At 45.2% G+C, this 13,408-nt stretch overlaps 1 long non-coding RNA gene across 11 annotated transcripts; it reads left to right on the top strand.

Annotated features, from left to right (window-relative positions):
• Positions 1 to 8,437: 8,437 nt before the first annotated feature.
• Positions 8,438 to 13,384, top strand: LOC308469056. Of its 11 annotated transcripts, none has more exons than XR_013981978.1 (5): positions 8,438 to 9,043; positions 9,413 to 11,482; positions 11,695 to 11,750; positions 11,844 to 11,901; positions 13,173 to 13,384. It is a non-coding gene; the product is annotated as an uncharacterized lncRNA (long non-coding RNA). The 11 variants fall into 11 exon arrangements; XR_013981979.1 differs by having other exon boundaries at positions 13,205 to 13,384; XR_013981980.1 differs by lacking the exon at positions 13,173 to 13,384 and adding an exon at positions 13,124 to 13,143.
• The last annotated feature ends 24 nt before the right edge of the window (positions 13,385 to 13,408 follow it).

The raw sequence follows: 13,408 nt of genomic DNA on the forward strand, positions 1-13,408 counted from the left end.
CCTGAACTGACTGGTGCTGACTGGCTCTGCGAAAGAACAGCTCTGCTAGACAGCTGCTAAAAATAAAGTAAACATAGCCTGGATCAGAACCAGGCCTAGGCACAGTACTTAAAAAAAAACCCCAAACCACAGGCATGCTGGCATGAAGGGGGCAGGACAGAAGACAGCCAGTTGGCAACCTGAGGTGGTGCTTCGACATGTACAGTCAAACACGAGGAGCAACAAGTGAATTGTTTCTTAGCCGCCAATATCCTCACTTCTGTTCCAGTTTAGCTTTCTTTGGTGGTGGGTTCTGAACCTGGGACTGGTGGGAATTCAGTCTAGGCCAGGGGTCGGCAAGGTTTACCTCACCTGGGCCGGTTCACTTGAGGAGATCCCTGTGGGCAGGATCGTGCGCACACCCGCAATTTCCAGCACCTGCGTCTGCGCAGATGCATTTTCTGGCGCCTGTGCATGCGCAGACCCGATTTCCGGCGCCATGGAAGCGCACAGGGACTCACCAAGTGGGTGGCTCGGTTCGGGGGCAGCTCGTGGGCCGGTTAAATGACCCCCGTGGGCTGCTTGTGGCCCATGGGCCTTAGGTTGCCGACCCCTGGTCTAGGCACATCACCAGGCCGATGGAGCACATTACTGGGAAATCAAGTGGAGCAGTGCTCCTTGGTTGAATAAAAGCTTCTAGGCTTCAAGCAATGGGGAGATGGCTGTGCCAATTCTGTGGGATTAGAATTCATTTAGCCCAAAAATGGAAACAACAAAAAGTACCAACGAAAAAAGAGTGGCAGATGAAGATGATGGACTTTGCAGAACTGGCAAAGCTGACAGGAAAAATCTGAAAGCAGCATGATCAAGTATTCCAAAAGGACTGGAGTAAATTTATACGATATTTGAAAGATTAACATCACTAGCAGGGTTGTCTGGAGACTTGTAATGAGAAGTTTTCTATCCTTCTGTTTTTATTTAAAGTTTGAACTGTTTTGTAATGTGTGTAATTAGAATTGGAAAACATACAAAATGCAGTGATATAAAGGTTAATTTTGAAAGCCATGAGGCGGGAGGGATGGAAGTCGACAGGCTCTAAAGAGCCAAAGTGCTCAAGTGGATAATGATGATATGGATGTATAATATTAAATGGAAAATAAATAAAAATTGTTAAGCATTGCTCTCCCTCTGGTCCTTGCAAGGCACCTGTCCCTCTGCTGCCAGTTTGTTCATGCCCTCTGCAAGACGGGGGACTGAACTGCCCTGGTAGTGAGGTAGCTGAGCTGGGGGTGGGGAATCACATCTGGCAACCCACGAGCCCCTTTGGTTTCAGATAGTACATGGTAGATGAGTCTAAAAAGCCTGGGGCACAATTTTTCACAGACCTCTGGCAGCTCATTTACCAGAAGTCATGTATTTAGCGTTATCTCTGGAAGGATTATGGATTATGCCGAAATGGCAAAGATGACGGGTGTGATAAGAAGCCAAGAGGGGCGAAATTATTAAAGAATGGGGAAAATTTGCAGAATATCTGGAAATTTCTGGCATGCAAATAAGTTCATTAGTAGGATTAATTTAAATCAAGCAGTTAAAAAATATTACTAAGATAAATGGAAGAAAAACTTAAAAATGGAGTAAAGTGAAATGTTAAAAATCTAAAGTAGAAAATGAACCACAAAAAGGGGGGGGGGAGTCCAAATATGTAAGTGCATTCAAAATATGTAAGCCTCCTGATGTGTATTTTGCTCTAACTCCATTTCTATACAAAACTCTGTTTGAAAATGTGATGGCGCAGAGGTGGGGGAAACAGAGATTACCAGCTATCTTGGTATCTCTTAAACCTGCTGAAATTTATATGCAAATTCTGTTAATTATGCTGTTGCAGCATGTTAGCCTCCATCTCTTATGTGCTCTGTCTTCCAGCGCTGAACAAATGCCTCTCTCTCTCTCTCTCTCTCTCTCTCACACACACACACACACACACACAGAGAGAGATTCCCTTCACACACATCAGTTAGCTGTCTGCATCTGAGTGCAAGCAAACAGATTTCCATTTTTCTCCCCCCCCCTTTTCCTTAAAAAAAAAAAAAAAAGCTGTTTCCATCTCAGAGAAGATGGTGGCGTCTTGGCTTTGGATTGCAGTTCCTGTGTACTGGGAATGATAATCCCACAAAGCCAGCAATCCAACAGTTAAGGCTAAGCGAGAGCTCCCAGTTGGCTCCCCTGGGCATTCTTGGCAGGAGCTACGGAGATCATGCAAAAGGCTTTGGCTCCAGCTGCCAGGCTTGTGGCCTGTCCGAGTTCAATAGCCACTTGTATAGCTAGCCCCTTGCATCCCTGTTTATGGGGTTTTGTCCCCAAGCCAGGAACAGTGCATGTACACACTGCAGAGCTGTGCATCTGTGCAGAAGGCATCTGACAGTCTGTAAAGGCAGCCTGTCAAATGGTTAGAGCGCTGTGTGCATTGGAAGGGGGCAAAAGGGACGGAATTATAGTTTCTGGGTTTCCTGTCCTTGGCTTTTCTGAGAAGAATTTCAAATGATGCTTGGAAGATCAATTCCCCCACCCCACCCCAATATTTTCAGTGGCAAAGGGGCAAGGGACCCAGCAGGCAAGATGGCCAAGGGTCCTTTAGTTTCTAGAGTAGACAACACACTTGTATTCTGTCCATGGGGCTCAAGGCAACAGACATCATGTCTCCCCTTTCTGTCCTCAGCTAGGTTCAGATGAGAGAGGTTGACCGGCTGAAGGTCGCCCAATGGGGCTTCATGGCTGAACCTGGATCTGCCTGGTCCTAGCCCAGCACTCTAACCATTAACTGCAATGGCTCTTAATCGATCCAGGACTTGTTGTGGTTCAGTCGTTTAGTCGTGTCCGCCTCTTCGTGACCCCCTGGACCAGAGCACGCCAGGCACTCCTGTCTTCCACTGCCTCCCGCAGTTTGGTCAAACTCATGCTGGTAGCTTCGAGAACACTGTCCAACCATCTCGTCCTCTGTCGTCCCCTTCTGCTTGCGCCCTCATTTTTTCCCAACATCAGGGTCTTTTCCAGGGAATCTTCTCTTCTCATGAGGTGGCCAAAGTCTTGGAGCCTCAGCTTCAGGATCTGTCCTTCCAGTGAGCACTTAGGGCTGATTTCCTTCAGAATGGATCAGTTTGATCTTCTTGCAGTCCATGGGACTCTCAAGAGTCTCCTCCAGCACCATAATTCAAAAGCATCAATTCCTCGGCGATCAGCCTTCTATATGGTCCAGCTCTCACTTCCATACATCACTACTGGGAAAACCATAGCTTTAACTATACGGACCTTTGTTGGCAAGGTGATGTCTCTGCTTTTTAAGATGCTGTCTAGGTTTGTCATTTGTAATCCAGGGCTAGTATGTGTCTACTGCCCTCTGCTGATGGCGATAGGGAGGGGTGGATGGGGCTTCAAAGTTATTCTTCTGGATGTATTTCAGACCCCAAGGTATCCACACGCAGGCGTCCCATGTTACTAATGTAAGGCCTTATGAGCACACTCCTTTTGACTGGGAAGGTAGCTCTATAATGGAACACTTATTTTCATGCTTGTAACTGCCATGCACATGGTACATAAAAACAATTTTAAATCAACGAAATAAAAGCTGCCTCACTGAATTCTTGGAATGGCTATGTTCTGAAGGGACCCATTTTGGTCTAGGAGGCTGTGACATGCTGGAATAACATGGGACGGCAGCCATTTAAACGATCCACATCTGGCAACTCTCTTTGTAACCCAGAGCAAAGAAAGCTGTTATGTACTAATTTTGTGGCATTGCAAAGACCCCTTTATTCTCCTCTGGGTTATTCCCATCTATAAGCCTACACATAAATGCACTTTTGGCAGTTAATCTGAGCTGTTCAGTCAGCAGTCTGATTATTCTTCTGCGTTCTATTTTTTCCTCAAATTATTCTGAGTCATATCCTTACATAGACAATTTGGATTCCAAGTGGTACAACACAATGCACTCAGTCCCAAACAGCGAAGAAGATTACATCTCTGGGTTTTGAAACAAGATTGAATGGAGGCTAGGTTCTGCTCCTGTTGTAATTTTAATGCATTGTTGCAAGCAAAAATATGCAGTACACTGCTAAGTAAGCTCAAATCCTCCAGATTTAAAAGTGGAACAAGGCCACTTTGCACTCCACATGCAAACCAGGGCCAGCTCTACCATTAGGCAGAGTGAGGTGATTGCCTCAGGCAGCTGATTTGAGATATCATGAGAGGGCAACAAATCATTATTAGAATTTTTTAGTGGCAAGGAGAGGAAGAGGTGCTTGTGGGATTTTCTGCCACATGTGCCAAAATGACTTGGCTGGCCTTGGATATTATGCCTCTTGACTGTTGTACCTCAGGCAGCAAAATGCCTTGGGCTGGCCCTGGTTGGGACTTTGCTATAGGTCCTTGTGCAAAATATATTTTGGGGGAGCAATTTCCCAATTTAGTCTTACTATACACCTTCTGTTGCAGATGAAATATCCCAAAGAGAAGACATTTAATTAAATAGGATCTATAAAGGTGATCTTCAATTTCCTGTCTCCAGCCTTAAGTTATCCATCCCTCTCTCTGCCTCCTTCCTGATCCTGGCTTCAGGACAGGCAAGATCCCATACCATCTCCTTGCAGGTGATTGGTGAGAGGGGTGGGATCTGTCAAGCAGGCCTCCTGCATTAACTCAGCCTGCCCAGGAGCCCCACACCCACAGAAGACCATCTCTTAACCCCAGAAGCTCAGGACTGGACTATAGCATCTGACTTTGGGATTGGCCTAATGTGAGGTAAAAAATGGTGGCTCCTTCAGTCCTCTGGGCCCTGGCATTTGTCCAACATGGGATGACCTCTGTCATTAGCTGGAACTGCTTGCTGGCAATTTGGGGCTGGGAACTCCTAACCAGGGCTGCCAGACTCCCATGGCTACATTCACACTGTCACTTTAAATAACTTTTTGTGAGAGACTTGACTTGACTGAACCTGGATGAGCCATCTCAAAGGGCTTGAGCCCATGCTTTTAAAAGCTGCAAGGCAAGCAGACATTCACCAGGTACTGTTTTTGCCCATCATCGCTAACCCTGCATGCTCAAAAAGCTTTGCCTGCTGACTATCTGCTTGCCATAACAACGTAACAGTCGTGCTGGATCAGGACCAGAGGTCATCATTCCCCACAGTGGCCAGACGGGTGCCTATGAGAAAGATGGTGCTCTTCAGAGACATGGTGTCGCCAGCCCTGGAGGCAGAACAAAGCCATTGCGGATAGTTTAAAAAGCATCTAAGTTGGTAGCCATCACTGCATATTTCTGTCTATTCCTAGCCTGTCTTCAGAGTGTCTGTCACATCTTGTTGCAATAAATGCCTCATTTTAACTACACACTGTGTGAAGTGTTTGTCTTCCTCTTGGCTCTCCTCAATCAGCAATCAGTTTCATTAGACAGCTTATACTATTATGGGGGGGGGATCTGTCCACTTTCTCTTCACCATCCATGTGTAATTTAATATTCCCCTATCATGTCCCACCTTACGCATCTTTTTGCTAAGCTAAAAAGCTCAATGTAAACTTTCCTCCAAGGAGAACTGCTCCTGCCCCAATCGTTTTGACTGCCCCTTTCAGCACTTTTCTGGGCTCCGCAATATCCTTTTTGAGGTCCAGTGACCAGAACTCTACAGGGTGTTCCTACTGCAGTTGCACTGCAGATTTAATCAAACTATGGCAAGTTCTTAAAGAAATGGGAGTGCCTGATCACCTCATCTGTCTCCTGAGAAATCTCTATGTGGGACAAGAAGCTACAGTTAGAACTGGATATGGAACAACTGATTGGTTCAAAATTGGGAAAGGAGTACGACAAGGCTGTATATTGTCTCCCTGCTTATTTAACTTATATGCAGAATTCATCATGCGAAAGGCTGGACTGGATGAATCCCAAGCCGGAATTAAGATTGCCGGAAGAAATATCAACAACCTCAGATATGCAGATGACACAACTTTGATGGCAGAAAGTGAGGAGGAATTAACCTCTTAATGAGGGTGAAAGAGGAGAGCACAAAATATGGTCTGAAGCTCAACAGCAAACAAACGAAGATCATGGCCACTGGTCCCATCACCTGCTGGCAAATAGAAGGGGAAGAAATGGAGGCAGTGAGAGATTTTACTTTCTTGGGCTCCATGATCACTGCAGATGGTGACAGCAGTCACAAAATTAAAAGACGCCTGCTTCTTGGGAGAAAGGCAAAGGCAAACCTAGACAGCATCTTAAAAAGCAGAGACATCACCTTGCCAACAAAGGTCCGTATAGTTAAAGCTGTGGTTTTCCCAGTAGTGATGTATGGAAGTGAGAGATGGACCATAAAGAAGGCTGATCGCCGAAGAATTGATGCTTTTGAATTATGGTGCTGGAGGAGACTCTTGAGAGTCCCATGGACTGCAAGAAGATCAAACCTATCCATTCTTAAGGAAATCAGCCCTGAGGGCTCACTGGAAGGACAGATCGTGAAGCTGAGGCTCCAATACTTTGGCACCTCATGAGAAGAGAAGACTCCCTGGAAAAGACCCTGATGTTGGAAAAGATGGAGGGCACAAGGAGAAGGGGACGACAGAGGACGAGATGGTTGGACAGTGTTCTCGAAGCTACCAATATGAGTCTGAAAAAACTGTGGGAGGCAGTGGAAGACAGGAGTGCCTGGCGTGCTCTGGTCCAGGGGGTCATGAAGTGTCGGACACGACTAAACGACTAAACAACAACAACAACACCATATGTAGGCTATAGAAGCTGTGATATATTGCTGAATGGGGCAGGAGAAGAGAAAAGATGGGGAAAGCAAGTCTTCAATCACCAGTCTTGTCTAGGACTCATCCAGAAAGTATAGCCAGAGACATTTTGGCAAATTTTTAAAATGTTACCCCTGAAAAAGAGGATGTGTCCTGGAAAAAGAAGACACACGGCAATGGGGGCAGCACTGATTTACCTGTGACACAATTGGTTAGTTAAGTATTTTTTTTTATTTACTTGATTAGGGGGGCAGTTCTCCCCCGAACCCCCTTGCCACACCACCTGCAACCAGGGGCGAAGGAAGGGGGGGTGCGGTAGGTGCGGGGCCGCCCTTGGTGTCACAACTGAGGGGGGTGACAAAATGCCGGACGGCACTCACCATGGGGCCTGCAGTGGGCCCAAGCCAAGCGTCTCTCCTGGGAGATGTGGTGGCTTGGGCATGCGCAGGCTCCGTGCTGCCCTAACAGTCCACCCACTGCCTCCCCCCCCCCAGCTGAAGGGTGACTGAGTGGGAGGAGGCAGGCAGACTTTGGAGGCCCCATGGTGCACCCCACCCCATGAACGGCTTGCCCCACCCTCACCCTGCCCCTATGGGCAGCACCCCAGGCGCCCGAGCGGCTTCCTCCGCCGCTGTCTGTCACTGGCAATAAATACTGGTTTTAACCCTCTCACTGGTCAAAGCTGAAGTTATTATTTTCAACTTTAAAACAAGATACAACAAATTTTCACTTGTGATATTCATAGTTGGCAATTTTAGATGCTGATTGTAGATGATAGATAGATAGATAGATAGATAGATAGATAGATAGATAGAGGTAGATAGCTTTAACAGTTTCTTAGCATTTTCTTAAAGCGATAGGCTATCCATTTTGGGGCCCCTCGGACCCCTCCCACAAGGAGAACCTCCAAAAAAGCACCCTGTGGAGGAGAGTTTCCTGCTGTCACTCAAAGAAGAATTCAAACTCAGGCTGCAGTGTCTACCAAAATCTTTAATGTTCAGATCAGTGCGATACATGGGCAAAATGTCATTAAAAGGCACAGCACGTTCTACACATAGCCAAGCAAGCAAAGACATTGATCTAGGAATGATACATACCCTGGCTTTGGAGCTAACTCCTCTTAAGCCCCCCCAAAATATTTAAGGGGGCTGGAACCCCCCCCCCCAAGTTGATGGCCATTGCCATTTAATTGTGTGTGCCGTGTCATGTGACTATGTAGGGCAGGGCTTACCGCCCCCCCCACCCCCCATATTTTATTCAAGATGGCCCCCCAGCAACCCTGTTATTAGGGAGTGGGGCCGGCACTAATTTCTCACCCATGCGCAGTGATCCCATGTTGAAAACAAACCCATTTGTAAATAAGATGCTAGATCAAAATAACTGAGCACCACTAAATTTAGAAGTTTTTAAGAAAATAAGTAAGACTGTGAAATTTAGCTCCTTCTGAGAATTATAAGATTATGAAATATAGAAGGGATATAAGAATTTAAATAAGATGATAAATTGCTGACAAAATGTTACAACGATGAAAGTGGGAGCGGGAGATGTGAGGAAGTCCAAAGAAAATGTGAAAATATGTTAAGATCAATGTTATATTGCTTATTATGTTTATTTTTATTGTAAAACTTAATAAATTGCTTTAAAAAAAAAATGAAAACAAACCCATTTGTATCCACTGTATTAATGCGCCAAGGGACTATTTTATGTGTCCTTATGACTGACAGGTGGTGGAAGGAGCGAGCCAGAGTCTAGTGAGTGAGACTGTCCCTGGCAATAATACTGGTTTTAGCCCTCTCACGGGTCAGAGCTGAAGCTGTTCTTTACAACTTTAAAAAGAGATACAACAAATGTTCCCTTGTGATCTCCATAGTTGGCAATTTTAAATGTTGCTTGTTGATGATAGACAGACAGACAGAAGCTAAATAGATTCAGTAACTCCCTAAAAGGTGTTAGGAGACGCAATACATTTTAAATTTAAAGGAAACTGAAAGAAAATAAGAAGACCAACAAAGAATTAATCATAGTAAAACAGGGAGAGTAAATTCTGGACAGATGCTGGACTTTGAGAAAGGCCCCAAAAGAAAGCTTAGCCAAGAAAAAATTAAACTGAAAAATCATAAAAAACACCAAGATGAAGATTATAAAGAGAATCAAGAAAAGCAGATACACCTGATGACTAGAAAAGCCAAGGGAAAACTAAGACAAAGAAAAGAACGTGAGGGGCGAAATCAAGTTTATTTCCCTTTCGAGCAACAAGTCTTTGGATGTACAAAGGAGCAGAGGAAAGGGTAGGTGGAGATGAAGTCTGCTTCAAGCCAAGTGAAGAATAATTGCAGAAAATAGACGGCTTTTCTTTTAAAAGGCAACTGGAGAAGCCATTTCATAAAAAGAAGTTTGGCATTTCTGTTGCTGAAGTTCTTATTATTATTATTTATTGAATTTCTATACCGCCCTATACCCGAAGGTCTAAGGGCGGCTCACATAAAATATCAAATGTACAAAATCAAAACCAAAAGAACGACCCAAGAACGGGTTCCCAGAGCAGAGACAGCAGGAGTCAGCCTATCCGTGTCCAGAGAGGGGCGTAGCTGGGCCACCAGCCGAAGCGGATGGAAGGCACTGGGGGTCACTGAGCACCTTCCCTTGTCTCTCGACAGAGGTGCAGGGCGACCAAGGCCGTTTCCGGGCCAAAAGCAGGCCTAAACCCTGATTGAAGTGGATCCAGAAAAGCAGCTTCTTCCAAGGGCACCTGGATCTGGTCTGCGACCACTCGCTCCAGAACCTCACTCCAGAAGTTGGAAAAACCAAGACGGGTAAGATTTTAACACAGGTAAGACTTAGAAATGAGAAGGGTAGGGGGATCCAGGGGGAAAGAAAGCTGTGCATGCAATAAAGAGCAAAGCAGAGGCGCAGAGGACTACATAGTTCCATTTAATTTCATGTTAGCTCAGGCTGCCCTGTTGACAAAAATGCTTTGCAGCCATTTTGTGATAGCTTCTAGGGGACTATTGAAAAGCTCCTTTGCTAATGGGAAGAACTTCCTTTCATTTATAATGTGGCTTCCAAGGAGTAAAATAACAAACCCTCTTGAGCAGCAGGCTTGAAAGTTGTGGCATTGGGCATCTGAAGCCAAACAAATTGTATTTACTGCAGAAGAGGGTCACCAAAATATTGTTGAGTTTTTGTTCCTTCCGAAGTGTATAAATCCAAAAGGTTCCAAACATGCCAGCATTTTGCATCCTTGCCAGTAATTCTGTTCCTAAGTGTATTTAGGTATTTAGAATACCCATTTTAAAAGCTGATGCATCAAACTGCTTCTTTTGTCTGTAACAGTTGCCTTGCTGATTTCAGTGTGAAAAAGCAAATAAGGCATTTTGAGGGTGAATCTACTGATGGCAATGGGAGAGGTGGCCTGGGAGAGGCCTTGGAGTGAGTAGAGGTTTTCACCATTTTGTCAGCCATTTTTAAGCAAAAAAAGTCCAGCAAACGTTTAAGCACAAACATATTCACAATTAGGAAGGATGAGCCGTGACCATTTTTTCCTGTACATAAAGGGCAGAAAATGTTGTCTGCTAATGGTAAGGCTGAAATGACTGAGAAAATTTTTGAAATCTTATGAATCCTGACTCTCTGGCCATTTTTACTCATACATAAGGGGGTGGCTGATTGTTCCACTAATGACCAGAGCGGGGCCACACAAAATCATAATAACCCACATTTGTGAAACATTTTAGAAGAGAGGTCTGTACCCTTCAATCCTGTAGATAAAGGAGGCATGTAGCTCCCAGTTTTCTTTGCCTGGGGTACATGTATGATTGTTTAATGCAGGGAACGTGATCCATAAATGCTGAGACTATTCAAAATTTAATTTGACCCAAATTGTATTGCTGACTTTTTGGTGAAAACTTGCACGATAGGGTTGATAGTTGCTGGGTTTTCAACAAACGCTAAAATCAGGATCCTCGCCAGTACTTCTGTTCCTAAGGTAATATAACCTGGTGTAGCAAACTGCTTACTTTGCCTGTTACCTCTCACTTATTTACCTTCAACTGCAATTGTAGCTTCTATTAAAAATACTTTTGAATTCTCAGAGGTGGCGATAGTCACTAATAACTAACAAGAAATCTCTAAATGCTCTATCGTAATTATAGCAGCAATACAGTTGTGTGTCTTCTGGCTGAAGGTCAACTAGGTGAGTATCTTGTGCTTGGCTGAGGGGAAAATCTCTGTTGTGTTCTGCCTGCAACTCTTTGTACAAAGATTCTTTCAGGTCGCAGTGAGGGGGACCATTCAAGCACCCTGAGCCTGTTGGAGAAAAGGTAGGCTCTAAATGGAATCATACATCAAATATGCAAACTAAATATTCCAAAGAGCTTGTATTGAGCAACGTTGGTTATTCAATCCCTGTTTCAGAAGAGCTGCGAACTCAAAAGCCTGATGCAGTCGCTCTCCATGCTTCTACCTGGAGGGACTTCTCTTGTCGGGACACCACTGCAGGGGAGGCCCTTTCCTGTGCCATCACCACACAATAAGGTACATCTTTTGGTGGGACAGCCAGCCTTGTTTTGTTCCAGCTCTTATTTTTACAGACTTCACAGAGCTACCGGTGCCGGAAGCAGATCTGCTCCATTGGCAAGTAAGAGGCAGTTTCAGAGCTCTTGATACATCAAATGAACATTCACAGTGCAGGATTGACAGACACCTGCGTCTTGACTGCGCTGCTTTAGGTAACCGGCGGTTTTTGCTCCTGTGTCTGGAGGGGAGGGCTGCTGAAGACCCTAGTCTCTTCCAGGTGCATCTCAGTCACACAAGAAATAGAATTTTGCAAGCCTTCAGGAAACTTAACGGCAAGTGAACTTCACACTCCACAATTCAGTGATCTTTTTCAGTCCGATCCTTTTGTGCTGGCTTCTCCATTTCCCGCTTGATCTCTTCACAGTTCTGTCCCAGAGCCCACCACACTCAGGTGAAGCCAGCTCTTCCTGCAGAAGTCAGGTCAGTAAGAAGAGCTGTGTTCCAAAAACATTTCTCTGGAATTGGCGGGAAAGGGCCGGGGACAAACTAATGAGTCCAGATTGCTTTTCACAGACTAGCAGAAGGAACTTCCAGGCCCATGAATTCACACTTCAGAGGGACAAACAAAAAGGTGAGCATAAAGGCAGAGTTTGAAGACTGGAACCATTCTCTCTGTTCTGCCCTGCAAATTAATGGCAGTCAACATGGCACTCTGTGACTTAAACACATCTAGGTGAATATCCCTTGCTAATGGCAAGGGATAAAACCTCGATTGTGTTCTGTCTGCAACTTCATAATTCTTAAGGGTTTTCTTTTTTCCTGAGAGAACATTCTATATTCAGAGTGTTCTCTCAGGTTTTGCTTTTCACCTTGTTGCATTGGCCAAAAAAAAGCAAAAGACGCTGGTGGTTGGCGCTCCTGGTTTCCAGGACGGGGTTCAAGCCCCTGCGGTGTCCCTGCTTACTTCCAATGCAACCTCTCTCTCTCTCTTTATCTATCTCTCCCCCTTAAGAACTAAATGAAGCAAAGTGCTCCTGTGATGCATCACTGGTGTGTGTCTAAGACAAGGTGGATTACATGGATGCTTCCCATCCTAGCACTCCTTGTCATAGGGAGCAAAATACTTTATATATATATATAAAGTTATATAGGCAATGGCCTTGCTATGGTCGCCTTGGTTGTCCGAGGGGCCAGGTAGGAATTTTTCCACTTGGCAAATTGGCACTGGCCACTTGGTTTTCGCCTACCTCGTAGCAATCGTCACAACTTTGTTAGGGTTGCGGTTAGGCATTGATTGACCTTGTGTGGGGGAGGTGAGGTGTGGCCATCACCTGCCCCTCCAAGCTTAAGGGTATTCCGTTAAAGGAATCCGGGGGTGTTGATCTTGTCCGAAGCCCGGCTGGGGGCTGGGGCCTTGACAGGACCCCGAAGGGAACACCAAGGGGAGCTTGAGTTGGTTTGCATCGACAGGGCTCACCCATCCGGTGGTTTACCCTTACTGGACTTCCTGCACTGCGGGCAGGAGTCAGATATAGTTGGGTCCAATCAATGCCTAAGCCAATACAGCTCACATTCTATAATTTAATAAAGTTGTGGCAAAATTTGCCCAATAACATAGACCTAATATCTGTGTCTCTGTGTGAGTTATTTCCCAATGAGGGGGTGGCTGCGGGGTCTCAACACGCAAAGTAACCTAAATATACAAACAAATGGATCCTACTTACGATTATTCAGAATGTGGAAAAGGCCTGGATAAAAGAAGAAATGGCATGACATTCACTCATTAGCAGAAGAAGAGCAAATATAAGATGCTCAGGTGTCCTATTTTACAGAAGTCAGTTGTCAATTTTCAGGGCTGTCAGAGGCTTAAGATGTGGACTGGTGACAGTTCTCTGTATGAAGGTGTCCTCTATTTGAATGGCCGGGCATTCCAGGTCTGGCTGAAAGATACTGAAGGAAGAGCAGGAAGGAAGAGCAGGGGCACTGAAGTTGCCCATCAACAGATAGCACCTTGGCAGCAGACTAAGCACAACCACCTAGGCCACAGTCTTCTCCACTACAGTGAGAATATTCCCCTGTAGAATTATAGGGTGACCTAACACATCAGTCATACTCAAGGTAATATCATATATCCAGCT

Source organism: Podarcis pityusensis (genome assembly GCF_964106645.2).
Source record: "Podarcis pityusensis genome assembly, contig: HAP1_SCAFFOLD_239, whole genome shotgun sequence".
Lineage (NCBI taxonomy): Eukaryota > Metazoa > Chordata > Lepidosauria > Squamata > Lacertidae > Podarcis > Podarcis pityusensis.